This window comes from Spermophilus citellus, assembly GCF_964194105.1.
Source record: "Spermophilus citellus genome assembly, chromosome: 2".
Classification (NCBI taxonomy): domain Eukaryota; kingdom Metazoa; phylum Chordata; class Mammalia; order Rodentia; family Sciuridae; genus Spermophilus; species Spermophilus citellus.
Genome location: NC_138183.1, coordinates 174,270,988 through 174,285,323, shown reverse-complemented (window position 1 = coordinate 174,285,323; position 14,336 = coordinate 174,270,988).

Below are 14,336 nucleotides of genomic sequence, written 5' to 3'. Positions count from 1 at the left end.
TGGAACAAGTTATTTCCATATAGCATATAAGGTACCAAGGATAGAGGAATCTAGAAATACCAATTAATTCAGTGGCTAGTAAGGTCATAGGTCATAGGTCATCTTCCTTTTTAAAAGTTTTAATTTGTAGTTTTTAGTGACACATGACAGTATATGTTGATGTATTTATACAAACATAGAGTACATCTTATCCTAATTAGGATCCAGGTCTTGTGGTATGAGTCCATCTTTATGAGCCATACCAATCTGAGTGGGTTTGAGAACCAGGTCAAAGGAGTCTTAAATTCAAATCAAAGGACAATCTCCTAGAAAAGCCTAGTAACAAGATTTCAAGGTCTAGGATAAGACACTTGGATTCAAATTCTAACTCATACATTTGCAAATTGTGGGATCTAGGGAAGTTTTCTTATCACCAAAGGGTAAAAAAAAAAATAGTACTCGCCTCTTTAAGTTGTAAGGAATGAATGAATGAGATCAGAAATGTGCCTAACATGTAGACATATGCAAATAAATTCTGGTCCATTCTGCTTTCACGTAATCCCCACCTCAAAGAAAGATTAGATGCCCTTCCATGAGCTCCTGGACATCCTTTTAATTCTTTCATGGACTCGGCACACTCATCTGCCATGAGCTACTTAAAGTCTTCCCCTGTAGATGGCAAGTCCCTCAAGGATGAGGACTACATCTAAACACATCTTTGTGTCCCCACACTCAGAGTGGTACCTGACCTATGCAAGGTGCTCTCAATAAATCTCACCAACGACTGGACTTGAGGAAGAGCACATCAGAGATGCTGCAAAGGGCTGCCATTTTTGGATGCAAAGGAAGCCTCCCTGTTTCCCACGCTCCCTCCTGCTCAGCCTGGTGGGGTTGTTGAAGCTCATTTTAATTTCTCAGCCTCTTCCTGATGCTTTCTGCTTGACTTATCAGCATGACTCCTCATACTGCATATGCATAGACAAATGCTTTGAGAAGAAAACTACCTCATATTTCTCCTTGTTGTACTTTCTCTTTTGATCCCTCTACTCCAGGCTCTCTTGGTAACCCTGAACACCATTTATGCCAAAAACTCCATTCAGCCACCATTTTCTGCTTGGCAGCTTAGTCTCTCGTCCTAAACTGATATGAGCTGGCGAATTTTTGACGGGGAGGGCAACATAGAATGTCAGGCTCACCTCCATAGTTTCCTCTTTCTTCAGACACCTCTTCAGTCCTGGTGTCCGTGGAGACTCTTCTCTGCCTCCAATCATTTTCAAATCTCTCTTTCTTTCTCTCTCTTTTCTGGTACTGGGGACTGAATTCAAGGGCACTCTACCACTGAGCTATATCCCCAGTCCTTCCTTCTTTCCTTCCTTCATTTATTTGTTTATTTGTTATTTTGAGAAAAGTTCTCAGCAAGTTGCCAAGACTTGCAGCCTGGAGGTTGCAATCCTCTTGCCTTGCCTCTAAATTACAGGCATGCACCGCTGCACTTTGCTTAAATCCACCTTTTCTATTGTTGCTTGCCTGTCAGTGGGGGCATGGCCTGTTGCAAATTAGTTGAACATAGCTTACACAGCTGAAAGGAAAGCCAGTTGCTTCTCCTCCTTTTTTAAAAAAAAAAATCACTAAATATAATTTTTAGATAGATTTTAAGATGACAAAAATTAATTTGAATTACATGATAAAGATTTATCATGAAGCTACTTCAACAATATAGGCTTAGAGGTAAAGAAAAAGGACAACCATTTAAATACTATGGACAATAAATAAATGTAGGGTGGGTGGTTCTTCTCACCATTCTAAGGAGGGTGTGCTCCAGACTGAGTCTGAGATGGGAGGTAGCATCCTCAGCCAGCTTCTGTGGGAGCCACTCACCATATTGAATGTGATTCTAGAAACAGAACAGTATTTGCACAACATGGCCTCTAAAAGCCAGCTGTCTCATTTTGTACTTTACTTCTTCACAGTTTGAAACTGTTGTGTTGGACTTACTGAAAAATGGTATTTGAGTCTCCAAAATGACATCTTTAGGAAAGATTTTCTGTGTTATTTTGAATTCTATGCAGTTTCACCTTGCATGCTAACTTTCAAGGTGTATCTCCGTGTCAATGCTACTCTACCCACGGGGCACCCATGTTTCTGCTCTAATTACCTCCCAGGGCCTGTGCTGAGCAAAGAACTCTCAATGGGAGAAGGGTCATCATACCCTTCCAGGAAGCGTGTGAGATGAGAACCACCTCAGGAATAAAAGGAGAGAACAGAAATCCAAAGGCATTTTCTGTTCCCATATCAGCATGGAGCCCGGAGCTGAAAAGAAGCAAGGGAGAGACACCTTAATCTTTGTTAATCTCTCACATTTATCTTTTTGATCTCTTCTGCCTGTCTCCACTGGGTGATTAAAATCAAAAGAGCTTCTCTGGATGAAAGGAGAGCCTCAAGTGTTAGGTAGTAAGTAGGTACATCTGATGAGGGCCTTCTTGCTACCTGAGTCCATGTTGGAAAGCTGAAGGGCAACTGCATACGTGCGGATGCATGCATGCGACAAAGAGAAAGAGACAGAGAGAGCCAGGAAGAAAGGAAGGAGGCTGAATTCATCCTTTTATCAGGAACCCATTCCTGAGATAATAATATTATTTTGTTCATTAGGGTAGAGTCCTCATGACCTAATCTCTCTCTTTTTTTTTTTGTAAATTTTTCTAGTCACCTCTCTCCACACTATTGCTGGGGGTTAAGCTTCCAACACATGAACTTTGGGGGCACATTAAAATTTCAGCAGTACTGTTCCCTTTATAGCCCTTGTAGTTTCCTAGAGCAATAGTAATGGTGGCTTAAACTACAGAAAGTTATTGTCTCAGTTCTGGAGATTGGAATTGTGAGATCCAAGTGTTGGTAGGGCTGATTGCTTGAGGGCTGTGAGGAAGAATCTGTTATGAACCTCTCTCCCACCTTCTCATGGTGGGATACCATGATACTCTTTGGCATTACTTGGCTTGTGGAAGGACCACTGTAATCTCTGCCTTCATCTTCACATGGTATTCTTCCTGTGTATGTGTCTGCTTCCAAATTTTTAACTGGGACACTAGTCACTTAGATTAGGACCCAACTATTGGTCTCCTTTTAGCTCGGTTATCTCTGTAAACAACCTATCTCCATGTAGGGTCACATTCTGAGGTCACAGTGGTAGGACTCCAACATTATCTTTTTGGGGAGACCCAGTCAACCTTTTATAGCTTTTCTTTCACTCCTGGCCCTGCAAAAGCTTGTGGGAGCTGGATTTTAGTGAGACTCCCAGGGATAGAGCCAAGTGCACCAGAGAAAGGCTACACATGAGCAGAGGTTATAGGATGAGGACCATGGACTCAGAAAGCTTAAGAGGGGCTTCACATGTCCACTGGCCACCAACCTCAAGAGTATTATGGGAAATGTTTCAGAAAATCAGGTGAAAGTATATCTCAATATTTCTACAATCTTGCTGCAAGCGAGAAGTTCTCTAGTAAGCCTATTCCAAGATTCACTTTTGGTTAGGGATGTTTTATAGAAAAAGAGAAAGGTTAGTTTATTATTGGGCTTCTTGGGCTATTCTAATAGAAAGGAACCTTTCATTGATTCACTAAACACTAGGACAATTGATTGGCAGTCAAGGGGGCAGTGTAGATGATTGAATTTCCAGGGAATATCTTAATCTCATTAAAGTTAATTAGAAAATCGATAAGTGTTTAACAGGAATGCTCATTTCTTCACAGAAGAAGTAGATTTTGAATCACCAAAAGGTTCAATCCTAGACCAGACTTAGGATGTTTTTCTTGTTTAGGGCCTCTACCCTGTTCCTAACTGCCATCTAGGCTGCATTCTAAGGATCCCACAACACAGCAGCACCCATCCCATGGACACTATGCCACCATAGCAGGAACTCCTGCCCAGCCTGTCCTCACCCTGCAAGAGATGAGAATTATTCTCCTCTTAAAAAATGCAGCTCATCCTCTAGTCTCTGTGTGGTCCCCTCTCTCTAATCTCAGTCCATCTTCTCTTGGCTCACTGTCCTTCATCCATATTGGCCTCCCTTCTGTTCTTCGTGTCTGTTGAGCTCTTTTCTGTTTCAGGCTTTTGCATTTGCTAGTCCCTCTGCCTGGAGTGTTTTTCTGTAAACCTGCTCCTTCTCATCATGTGGAGCTCTATTCAATGGCACCTCTCCACAAAAGCTTTCCTGATCATTTCATCCTGCTTATTTCCTTCACAACACAAAGCCTTCCACTGTAATGCCAGATTCGTGGGAACCCAGTAGACTTCCAAGAGCAGAATCCGATGCAAGCACACAAGAGTCTTTATTGCAAGCTGGAGCCTGGACTCACAACCGTTTCTGATGCAGCGGTCCCAGGGAGTGATTCCCAGTCCTTTGTTCAGTGAGATTTTATAGGTTTTGGGGGGTTTTTCTATGCATCACAACATCACACAGCAAATCATTCCATACCGTGGGAAAGTCAAACAACAATTCTTAACATTGATTAGCACATTCAATGGCAAGAACAAGTTGGGTAGGGGTGATTGATTAGTACAAGAGGGGAGTTCGTTTGAACTAATTGGTTTAGGCCATGAGGTGCCAGGTTTCTGTTCTCGCGACTAAAAGGCTCAGGGGTCACTCTAGTTAAACTGGGCTAACTGGGCTGCACGAAATAACCACACAAGAGACACAAATACCTTTTTCTTTGGGGTCACTGTGACGGCTCCTCTGACCTTAAGGGTCCGAAGAAAGAGAGAGAGCGAGAGCACGCGCTGACCCCTTTTATTGAGGAGAAGCTATTCAAATGAGGCAAGGGGTCAGGTTTCAGGGGGCTGAGTCTATCTTCATGATGTCCACTGTCAGCAGGTTGACTGACACCTGGGTAGGCCACACCCAAGGGCACAGTAAGAGGAGGGGACACACACAAGGCACTTCCATGGAAGACTCTATCCTAAACAGGGCAAGGGGTTATATTACAAACGAACAGGTGAGCATAGCTTCACCCATGGGGCTGTAGCAAGACACACCCATTTCTGTGACTGAGCGCCTCAGCACCCAGCTGGGGAGTGTAACTCAGTCACCTGAAAGGTTGGCCTCCCACAATGAGGGATGTACGTGCTAAACTACATGGTTTCCCAACATGTTATCAACCACCATAAACTACTTGGGGGTCGTCTGGAATCCCAGGTATTTTCCCTGTCTCATGCTGATTGGAGGTTGCTAGGGGGGTTGCTATGGGTCCTCACCTAGCCTAACTGAGTCAGGGACACCTGGCGCCAGCAGACCTCTCCAGTTATTTACAGAGAAACAACTCAGCAGGGTGGGTATGTGCTTAGGAGTGTTCTGTGGGTTTTTCCAAGGACAAGGGTCACGCCCCCTTCCTTGGACAGGCTTTGCTCTGAGGTAGAGGCTGGTTTCTCAAAAATGGAGTCACATTAGTTTCTCAATAGTTTTTTTGAGGATACTCTATGTGTCACAACATCACACAGCAAATCATTTCACACTGAAGGAAAGTCAAACAACAACTCTTAACATTGATTAGCACATTCACTGGCGGGAACCAGTTGGGTAGGGGTGATTGGTTAGTACAAGAGCGGGGGGTTCTTTGAACTGATTGGTTTAAGCCATGAGGGGTGTACGTGCTGAACTACATGGTTTCCCAACATGTTATCAACCACCATAAACTACTTGGGGGTCATCTGGAATCCCAGGTATTTTCCCTGTCTCAAGCTGATTGGTGGTTGCTAGGGGGTTGCTATGGTTCCTCACCTAGCCTAACTGAGTCAGGGATACCTCCCACTGGCAGATCTCTCCTGTTATTTGCAGACAAACAACTCAGCAGGGTGGGTATGTGCCTAGGAGTGCTCTGTGGGTTTTTTTCAAGTACCAGGGTCACACCCCTTCCTTGGACAGGCTTTGCTCTAAGGTAGAGGCTGGTTTCTCAAAAACGGAGTCACATCAGTTTCTCACCACATGTTATCTTATCATTTATTTAAGACTTCTTATCTGTCTTCCTTACCAGATTGTTAGATGGTATTCAGGTGAGAAATTTGTCTGTATTGTTCAGAACAATATCCAAGTGTCTGGTTCATATAGTAGATGCTCAATAAATTTATGAAGAATATTGAATTCAAATATGGGGAAACCATGACTCAGAGTAGTTAAGTCATTTATATACAATCACAAAATTTTAAGTGCTGGAATGGAAGAACTAATTTTACTTACTCCAAAACCCATATGTACTCTTTTTACTTTTCCTCTTCATCTTATTTATCTCTAATCCTGGGGGTACTCCAACATTTTATGTGGGTTTGACTAATCAGAACTAATTTTCTTCTTGTATTTTCTTGACCCAGAGTGTTAGGAGCTGCCACACAGAAGTGAGCACCGACCCTCAGTCTTGAGTGATGGAGATGTGGAGACTGGTTTCCGCTGTGCGCAGAAACAGGTGGACCTCGCTGGGCAGGGGAATGATGATCTGGGAGTGGCCGTCACCCAGAGACTGGGCTACACCCCCCTGATACCCAATCCCTTGCCTCATTTGGATTGAATTTTCTCAACTGTCTTTCTCCCCAATAAATAGAGGATTTTCAGGTTGCTCACTCTCTCTTTCCATTGGACCCATAAGATCAAGAGCCATCCCTGATTCCTGCAAGCAAGAGGTATTTCTGTCTGTTCCATGCTTCTTTCGCCGTTTTCTTAAGTTATTGGTGCAGCCAGCTCTTGTGACCCCAGCTCAGGTCACCAGCCAGGCTAGCTGGCGATACCAGGGGACACAAATCCTCTGCTGCTGTGGGTTCCCTGGATAGCCCTTTGATAGCCAGTTTGCTCTAAGCTGGTGATCTTTCCTTCCAAGGCACAAGATGCTCACTGGGTAGCTCCACAGTATCTCTTCTTTCCCACCTTAGAAGCCTTTCATTCCATAATTATGCAACAAACCATCATCGAACCTACTCTGTGCCAGGTATGTTGATATTTTTTTAACCTTTTTTTTTTCTTTTGGTGGTGCTGGGGATTGAACCCAGAGCCTTGTGATGTTGGGCAAGCACTCTACCAACTGAGCTATAACCCCAACTCCATGCCAGATATGTTGTAGGAGCTGCAATGCCATCCCAGCTTTTCTCCATGAGGCATAGGTCACTACTTTGCTCCACCTTATGTCCTTTTTTATTTTATCCAAACACAAATAAATCAGTAGCTTTTTCTGTCTTTTTCTCTTATTAGTCCTTTTCCTTCAGTGACTCTGGCCTGCTCACACCTGCAGAAAACAGCTCATCCCCCTTCAGTACAAGCATTAACATATCAAAAACTCTGGGTTATATCGTAGTTACTCCCACTCAGCACAGCACCCAAGGCTCAACTCCAAATAGATTTTGAGGCAAATAATTGCATGTATTAAATTTCCATATACGGTGCCTGGCATGAAAAAGCCTGTGGCAAAATCTTCTCAACTTTCTGCAAACTCCAACCCAAAGGTACTGAGAAAGCAGGTTGGACTTGCCCAGCCTTGCTTGGTTCAGATGTGAGTCCAGGACAAATCTAAAATTAGCCACTCCCCCTCCCAATGCTGAATCTCTGCTGGAGCAGCAGCAGCATGGGGCCCAGCTACTTTTAGAAACCATCCCTTTGGGGCTTAGTGCTGAGCAACAGAAACAGGTGATGGAAACTGGGTCTGGAAAGAAGAGCCGGATCAAGTTCAGAAGCTGGACCTGACTGCAAGTCCTGGTTGATATGGCTGTGGTCAATGAAGGAGAAATTTCTCAGGACTGATTCAGAACTGCCCATAGCTCTTATGGCAATGCTGGGGTAGGAAGGGATGGGGTAGAGGGGCAGAAAGGGAAGGGAGGTGGTGTTTAATAGGTACATACTGTGTGCCAGTTGCTTTATATATGATATCTCATCCAGTCTCATTGATAGCTTTTGTTATCTTGCATCTTTCACTGTCAACTAAGTGGAATATTAGAGATGTTCAGCAACTTGGCCAATGTCAACTATTCAGTAAGTGGCAAATCAGGGATTCAAATTTTAATCTATTTAACATGAGACCTGGCACTTTCCTCTAATATGACCTCCAGGAGTAAAAGGAAGAAGAATTTACAAATCACCTAAAACTTTTAAGAATGGACCATCAAACCCCTCATCAGTATGACTCTGGGCCATATCCTGATGATTTTCTGGGGAGCCTTGAAAAAAACTTACTATTGCTTGGGCAAAATCTCCCAGAGGTTCTACATTAATTGCTCTCCTTCCTGAAGAGCCTTGTTGTGCAGCTTGGGTCAAGAACCAGACTCTATGTTTTGCTGTTAGCTTTTTCTTCTGGACAAGCAAGAGAAGTACGGTGGCATCATTGTTCTTGCCCAACTCACCAGGACCACACCAGAGAGGCAGGACACCTGGCCAGCAGCGGCCCATTTCCACAGAAGCTTCTCTGGTTGCAAGTGATGTCAAATTCTGAAGTATTAAAACAGCATTTCCACAAAGTCGACTAAGGCCAGAAGTCTGGGACTTTGGATTCCCTAAAGCAGGAGTGGTCAAAAAGAGAAGGAAAGAAATCAGCACCACCTACCACTCCCTGTGCCCCTTTCTCCAACCTGCTACTGAAACCCTTTTTAGAAGGAGGAGCGCCCTCACTGTGACTGATAGGGATCCATCCAGATCCACCTCTTATTGCACTCAGAGCCTCTGTTCTGAACACTTAGCTCACAGCTTCTGTGCACTTTAGCAGTCAAGTATGTCTATCAAGTGGCCTTTAATTTCTAGTTGTTTGACACTTAATTGTGGACATAGACACAGCTCTGTGAAGGAAGATGCTACAGGAGGTCAGGTGATGTGGAGACTGTTAAACCATGACACAAAGAAAAGACCACCGACTCCAATTTTAAACCAAATTAAAGCAAGCTTGTAATTCCAACTAGCTGGGACTGTCTCTCCCGAAATCCGTGGGATAGGAGCGCAGTTTTATCACACAAAAAGTTGCAAAAAGTTGTCTTGAGAACTTACAGATAACAGGATTTTGACAAGCATAATACAAAAGCAGGTAGTAGGTTAATGGTCTAAATGGTTCAGCACTTAGGGAGTAAATTTAGATCCCAACATCAGAATTTATGAGGCATCATTAGGGTTTCGGAAAGAGTTGTTATCTGGCCCGGGAAAGCCAGAATTTATTAGGCACCACTAAATTTTCAGAGAAGACTCTTATCTGGTCAGGAAAAACCAGGCATGGGTAAGTTCAAGGCATGGGCAGTCATTCCAAGTAAGTTTAAAACATCAAAATACAGCCAGGCCAAATTGAAACCCTAATATTTAACAAAAAACAGAAATGAATCTTTTATAACTTTAGACAAGATGGCTCCTGATCTTAGGAGGGAATTAGGCTGGGTTTATCAGAGACACACCAGAATAGTTACCTGAAGGCAGAGGCAGAGATTGGATTGATAAAACTGCAAGCCAAGGAATACTGGAGACTGATGTCTAACCAGAGGCCTGAGGAGGCCAGGAAGGATTCTACACAGTTTCAGTGGAGCATGGTTCTGTTGCTACTTTGATTTCAGACTTCCTGCATCCAGAGTCATAACACATTTCTGTTGTATAAGCTGATTTCTGGCACTTGTTATGGCAGTCATAGGAAACTAATAGAACTATTATTCACCTTGACCTAAGTGATATTTATAGAACACCCAACAACTGAGGAATATGTATATTCTTTTCAAGTACACATGGTGTGCTCACCAACATGGTACATGTTCTGCACTATAAACTCGTAAGAATTGATATCATAAAGACTATGTCCTCTGGCTACATGGAATTAAATTATAAATCAATAAGAAATTAAGTCAATTCACAACTTAAAGTATAGTTCAAAATAATTCATGCATTAAAAAATTAATCATAAGGAAAGTTAGAAAACATTTTGAACTAAAGGATAGTTAAATATAACATTTAAAAATTTGTAGATGCAGCTAAAACAGAATTTAGGGAAAATTTTTAGCTTTAAACTAAATGATATATTAGAAAAGAAGAAAGTCTAAAACCAAAGACCTAAGATTGTGTTTTAAGAATGCAGAAAATGAAGAACAACATAAACTCAAAGTAAATAATAGAAAGAAAACAAAAAAATATTAAGAAAGCTAAAAGTTAGATGTTTGAAAAATTAATAGATGTGATAAATCCTCCTGGCACAGTGGTGCATGCTTGTAATCCCAGCTACTTGGAAGGCTGCTGCAGGAGGAATGCAAGTTCAGGGCCAGCCTAAAACAATTTAGCAAGACCGTTTTTCAAAATAAAAAGGGCTGGGGGTGTAGCTTAATGGTAGAGTGGCCCTGGTTTCAATCCCCCATACCAGGTAGGTGAGGAAAGGTAAAACCTTGGGTGGATTGATGAAGAAAAAGGAGAGAAATTATAAATTATCAATATTGGAAACAAGAGATTTCACATTCAAAAACCATTTTTGGGGGAACCCTAAAGAATAAAGGAAGAAAATCATATAGTCATTTCAACAGATGTAGAAAAAGCATTTCATAAAACTCAGTTCCTATTTATAGTAATAACTCTTAGCAAACCTGAAATAAAAGGTAATTATTTTAATTCCATGTGAGGCATTTACAAAAGACCATCAGCCAACATCATCCTTAATTGTGAAATACTGAGCACTCTTGCTCAAAATTGTAGGTAAGGCCTGATATCCATGCTCACCGCTTTTATTCATTGGTTAGGAGAATCTAAGCCATTGTATAAGAAAAATAAAGAAATAAATAAAACAAGAGTCTTACAGTTCAAAAGGGACTAGTAAATGAAAAATTATCTTTATGTGTAGATGTAAATATTTATACAGAAATTCATAAGTATACAAAACAATGACTGTAAGTGAATTTAGCAAAGCCATAATATATAAGATTAATACAAAAAATTCACTAGCATTTGTATGTGTTAGCTGCAAATTCTTGGACAATTAAATTTAGGAAACAATTTCATTTATAAAAGTGTCAAAAGAAAAATATCTGAGAATAAATTTAGCAAAAGATATGCAAGATCTCTGTACTAAAATAACAAAATATTGCTGAGAGGAAATTAAAGATGTTGGGTTAGGGATGTGGCTCAAGAGGTAGCGCGCTCGCCAGGCATGCGTGCGGACCGGATTCGATCCTCAGCACCACGTACAATCAATGATGTTGTGTCCGCCGAAAACTAAAAAAATAAATAAATATTAAAATTCTCTCTCTCTCTCTCTCTCTCTCTCTCTCTCTCTCCCTCCCTCCCTCCCTCCCTCCCTGTTTTTAAAAAAAGAAATTAAAGATGTAAATAAATGGAGAGAGATTCCATCTTGATAGAGGTTTGTTAAGATGGTAATCTATAGATTCAAAATACAATTCTAATCTTGATCCTACCATGCTTTTTAGTCAAAACTGACAAGATGATTCTAAAATTTTTGTGAAATTGACAAGAATCTAGAATATTTAATGAAGTTAAGAAAAATCAAAATTGGGGGATTTACATTACTTGACTTCAAGACTTATCCTAAAGTTATAGTAATCAAGAATTACTGATTGATGGAACAGAATAAGGAACCCAGTCATAGAAGTAGATCCATACATCTACTTTTATTTTATTTTCAACAACTGTTTCAAGGAACTCAATTGGAAAGGTATAGTCTTTTCAACAAATGGTGTTGGCATAACTATATATTATATGGGAACAAATTAATCTGTTTTTTTCATATTAATCATAAAAATTAATTTTTAATGAACCATAGGTCTAAACATAAAAAATAAAACCAAAAAACCTCTAGAAGAAAACAGAAGAATATTTTCATGACTTGGGGGAAGACACAACTAAAAAATTATAAATTGGACAATCAAAATTAAAACTTCTGCTCAAAAACATCATCAAGAAAATTTATAAGCAGACTATAGGGCATAATCAAATTTTTGCAAAACATATCTAACAAAGTAATGGTATCTAGGATGTTTTGGGCTGGGGATACAGCTCAGTGGTAGAAGGCCTGTCTAGCATGCCTGAGGCCCTAGGTTTGACACCCAGTAATGACAAAAAAAAGAAAAAAAAAGAAAAAAAAGTCAAAAACCTCAATAATAAAATAATAACAAAACATTTAAAAATCTTTAAACTAAAGACAATTTGTTATCAGTTAATAAGCACATGAAGAAAAAACAAGTATTTTTAGTCATTAGGGAAATGTAAATTTGAACCACAATGAAATACCACTCCAGGGCTTGGGCTGTAGCTCAGTGGCAGAGCCTTTGCCTAGCATGTGTGAGACATTGGATTCAATCCTTAGCACTACATAAAAAATAAACAAATAAAATAAAGGCATGCTGTCCATCTACAACTACAAAAATAATAAATAAAAAAAGAGTACACTCCGTATCTACCAGCATGGCTAAATTTAAAGACTTGAGACACCAAACATGGGTAAAGATGTGAAGCAACCAAAGCTAATTATGCATTGTTGTTGAGAGAGGAAAGAAAAGAGCATAAAAATATTCGAAAGATCTTGCAATTTCTTATAAAATTATACATCTATTCCAAGATCTAATAATTTTACTTCTAAGCATTTACCCAAGGGATCTGAAAACAAATGACCAAAAAAGGATATATGCAAAAATATTCATATTAGCTTTCTTTATAAAATCCCCAAGCTGGAAACCTAGGTGTCCCTCACTAGGAGACATGTATGTTCATGCATAAAATACTATTGAGTAATGAGAAGGAACCAACTTCTGATTCAAGAAACAACAGGGATGGAAGAATAATCCCAAGACACATGCTGAGTGAACAAAACTTTCAGCAAAAGAATACAAATTGGATGATTCTATTTAATAAAGTACTAAGACAGATAAAACTAATCTACAGTGAAAAACATCAGATCAGTTGTCCCTAGGGATGTTGAGGCAGGGACATGAAGACACTCCCGATGGGGAGTTCAAATTGCACAGGTGCATGCATTTAGAAAAACTCCTGAGTGATACACCTTAAGATTTGTGCATTGCACTGTGTACAAATTTTATCCAAAAAAAAAGAATTGTAAATAAATACCAAATTCTCATTAATAATATTGAAGCATTTGGGGGGAATGTACTACTGTCTGCAACTCACTTTGAAAGGCAATAGCAAAAATAATAAAGTCTGCTAATAGAAGAATGGATAGAGAATCCATACATAATAAAGAAAATATAGTAAAATATTAATTAATGAAATTAGGTAGTGAATATATAAGCATCGATTATAAAATTCTTTCAACTCTTTCAAAGTTTTAAGTTTTTAACAGAATGTTAAGAACAAAAGATAATTGAAGATAATTGGCAGATTGACTATTAGAAGCTGACCCTGGGAAAAGACAGGAATCTAACTGATACACAGGGGAACAGGATAGGTGAAGGAGGCTCCTGGATCCAGAAACTGGCCTTTTTTGCTCCATTTGAACTTTGGCAATTAAACTGAGGGCAGAGACAAAGCCAAGGACACAGTTCCTCTTGCATTCGCCAAAACCCACTGGCTCATGCTCTCTCCAGCTGCCCCATTGACAAGATGGTGACTTTTAGAATTCTCAGCAATCTACCTGAAATGGAAAGGGACTGTTAAACACCAGTCACTATATGTTGAGCACTCACTGTATACCACTCTCTGTATGAGGCTTTGAAGATTCTATGGTGAACTGAATAAAAATAACTCCTGTCTTCACTGATTTCACCATTGGTAAAACTCTTCTCCTTCTCTGTTTTACCCATGATTTATACCCTGGGCAGAATGCTTACAAGTTCCTTTTCTCCAAGTCATTTTGACATTTCTTAAATCTCCAAGTTCAGAAACGCCATTCTGATGTTAAATTTGAATAACTCTATCTGAACAGAAAGGGTATTTTATCATCTTATCCTCCTTGGAGTGAAACTTGACACAAGAAGATCTCAAAGCCTCAAAATAGCTCAACAAGAAACTGAATACATGTTTAGTGACCCAGAGTCACCCTATACTCTACGGAGGTAGAGGTATGGGAGAAAGGACAGTTGGTTGTTAAACTCAACACTCTGTTCTACTTCCAACAGAGGTCATGTCCATTACCGTTCTCTGCCCTAGCATCCAAGCCAGAAATCTTGACCAAAGTTTAGACCAAAGACTTGGCATCAAGAGGAGAACCTGACCCACTGGGTAGCTTGACATGACCTTGAATCTCATGTTACAAACTCAATTGCTCCAGCCTCACCTTTAACACACATAAAAGAAAATTCCATAGCAAATGTCTATTTTCCTAAATCTTTCTGATAGAACGTGTTTTGAACTGATCTATTAATACTACAAATGACCACAAATTGGGTGAGTGTTACTATATTCAACAAAAAGAAAA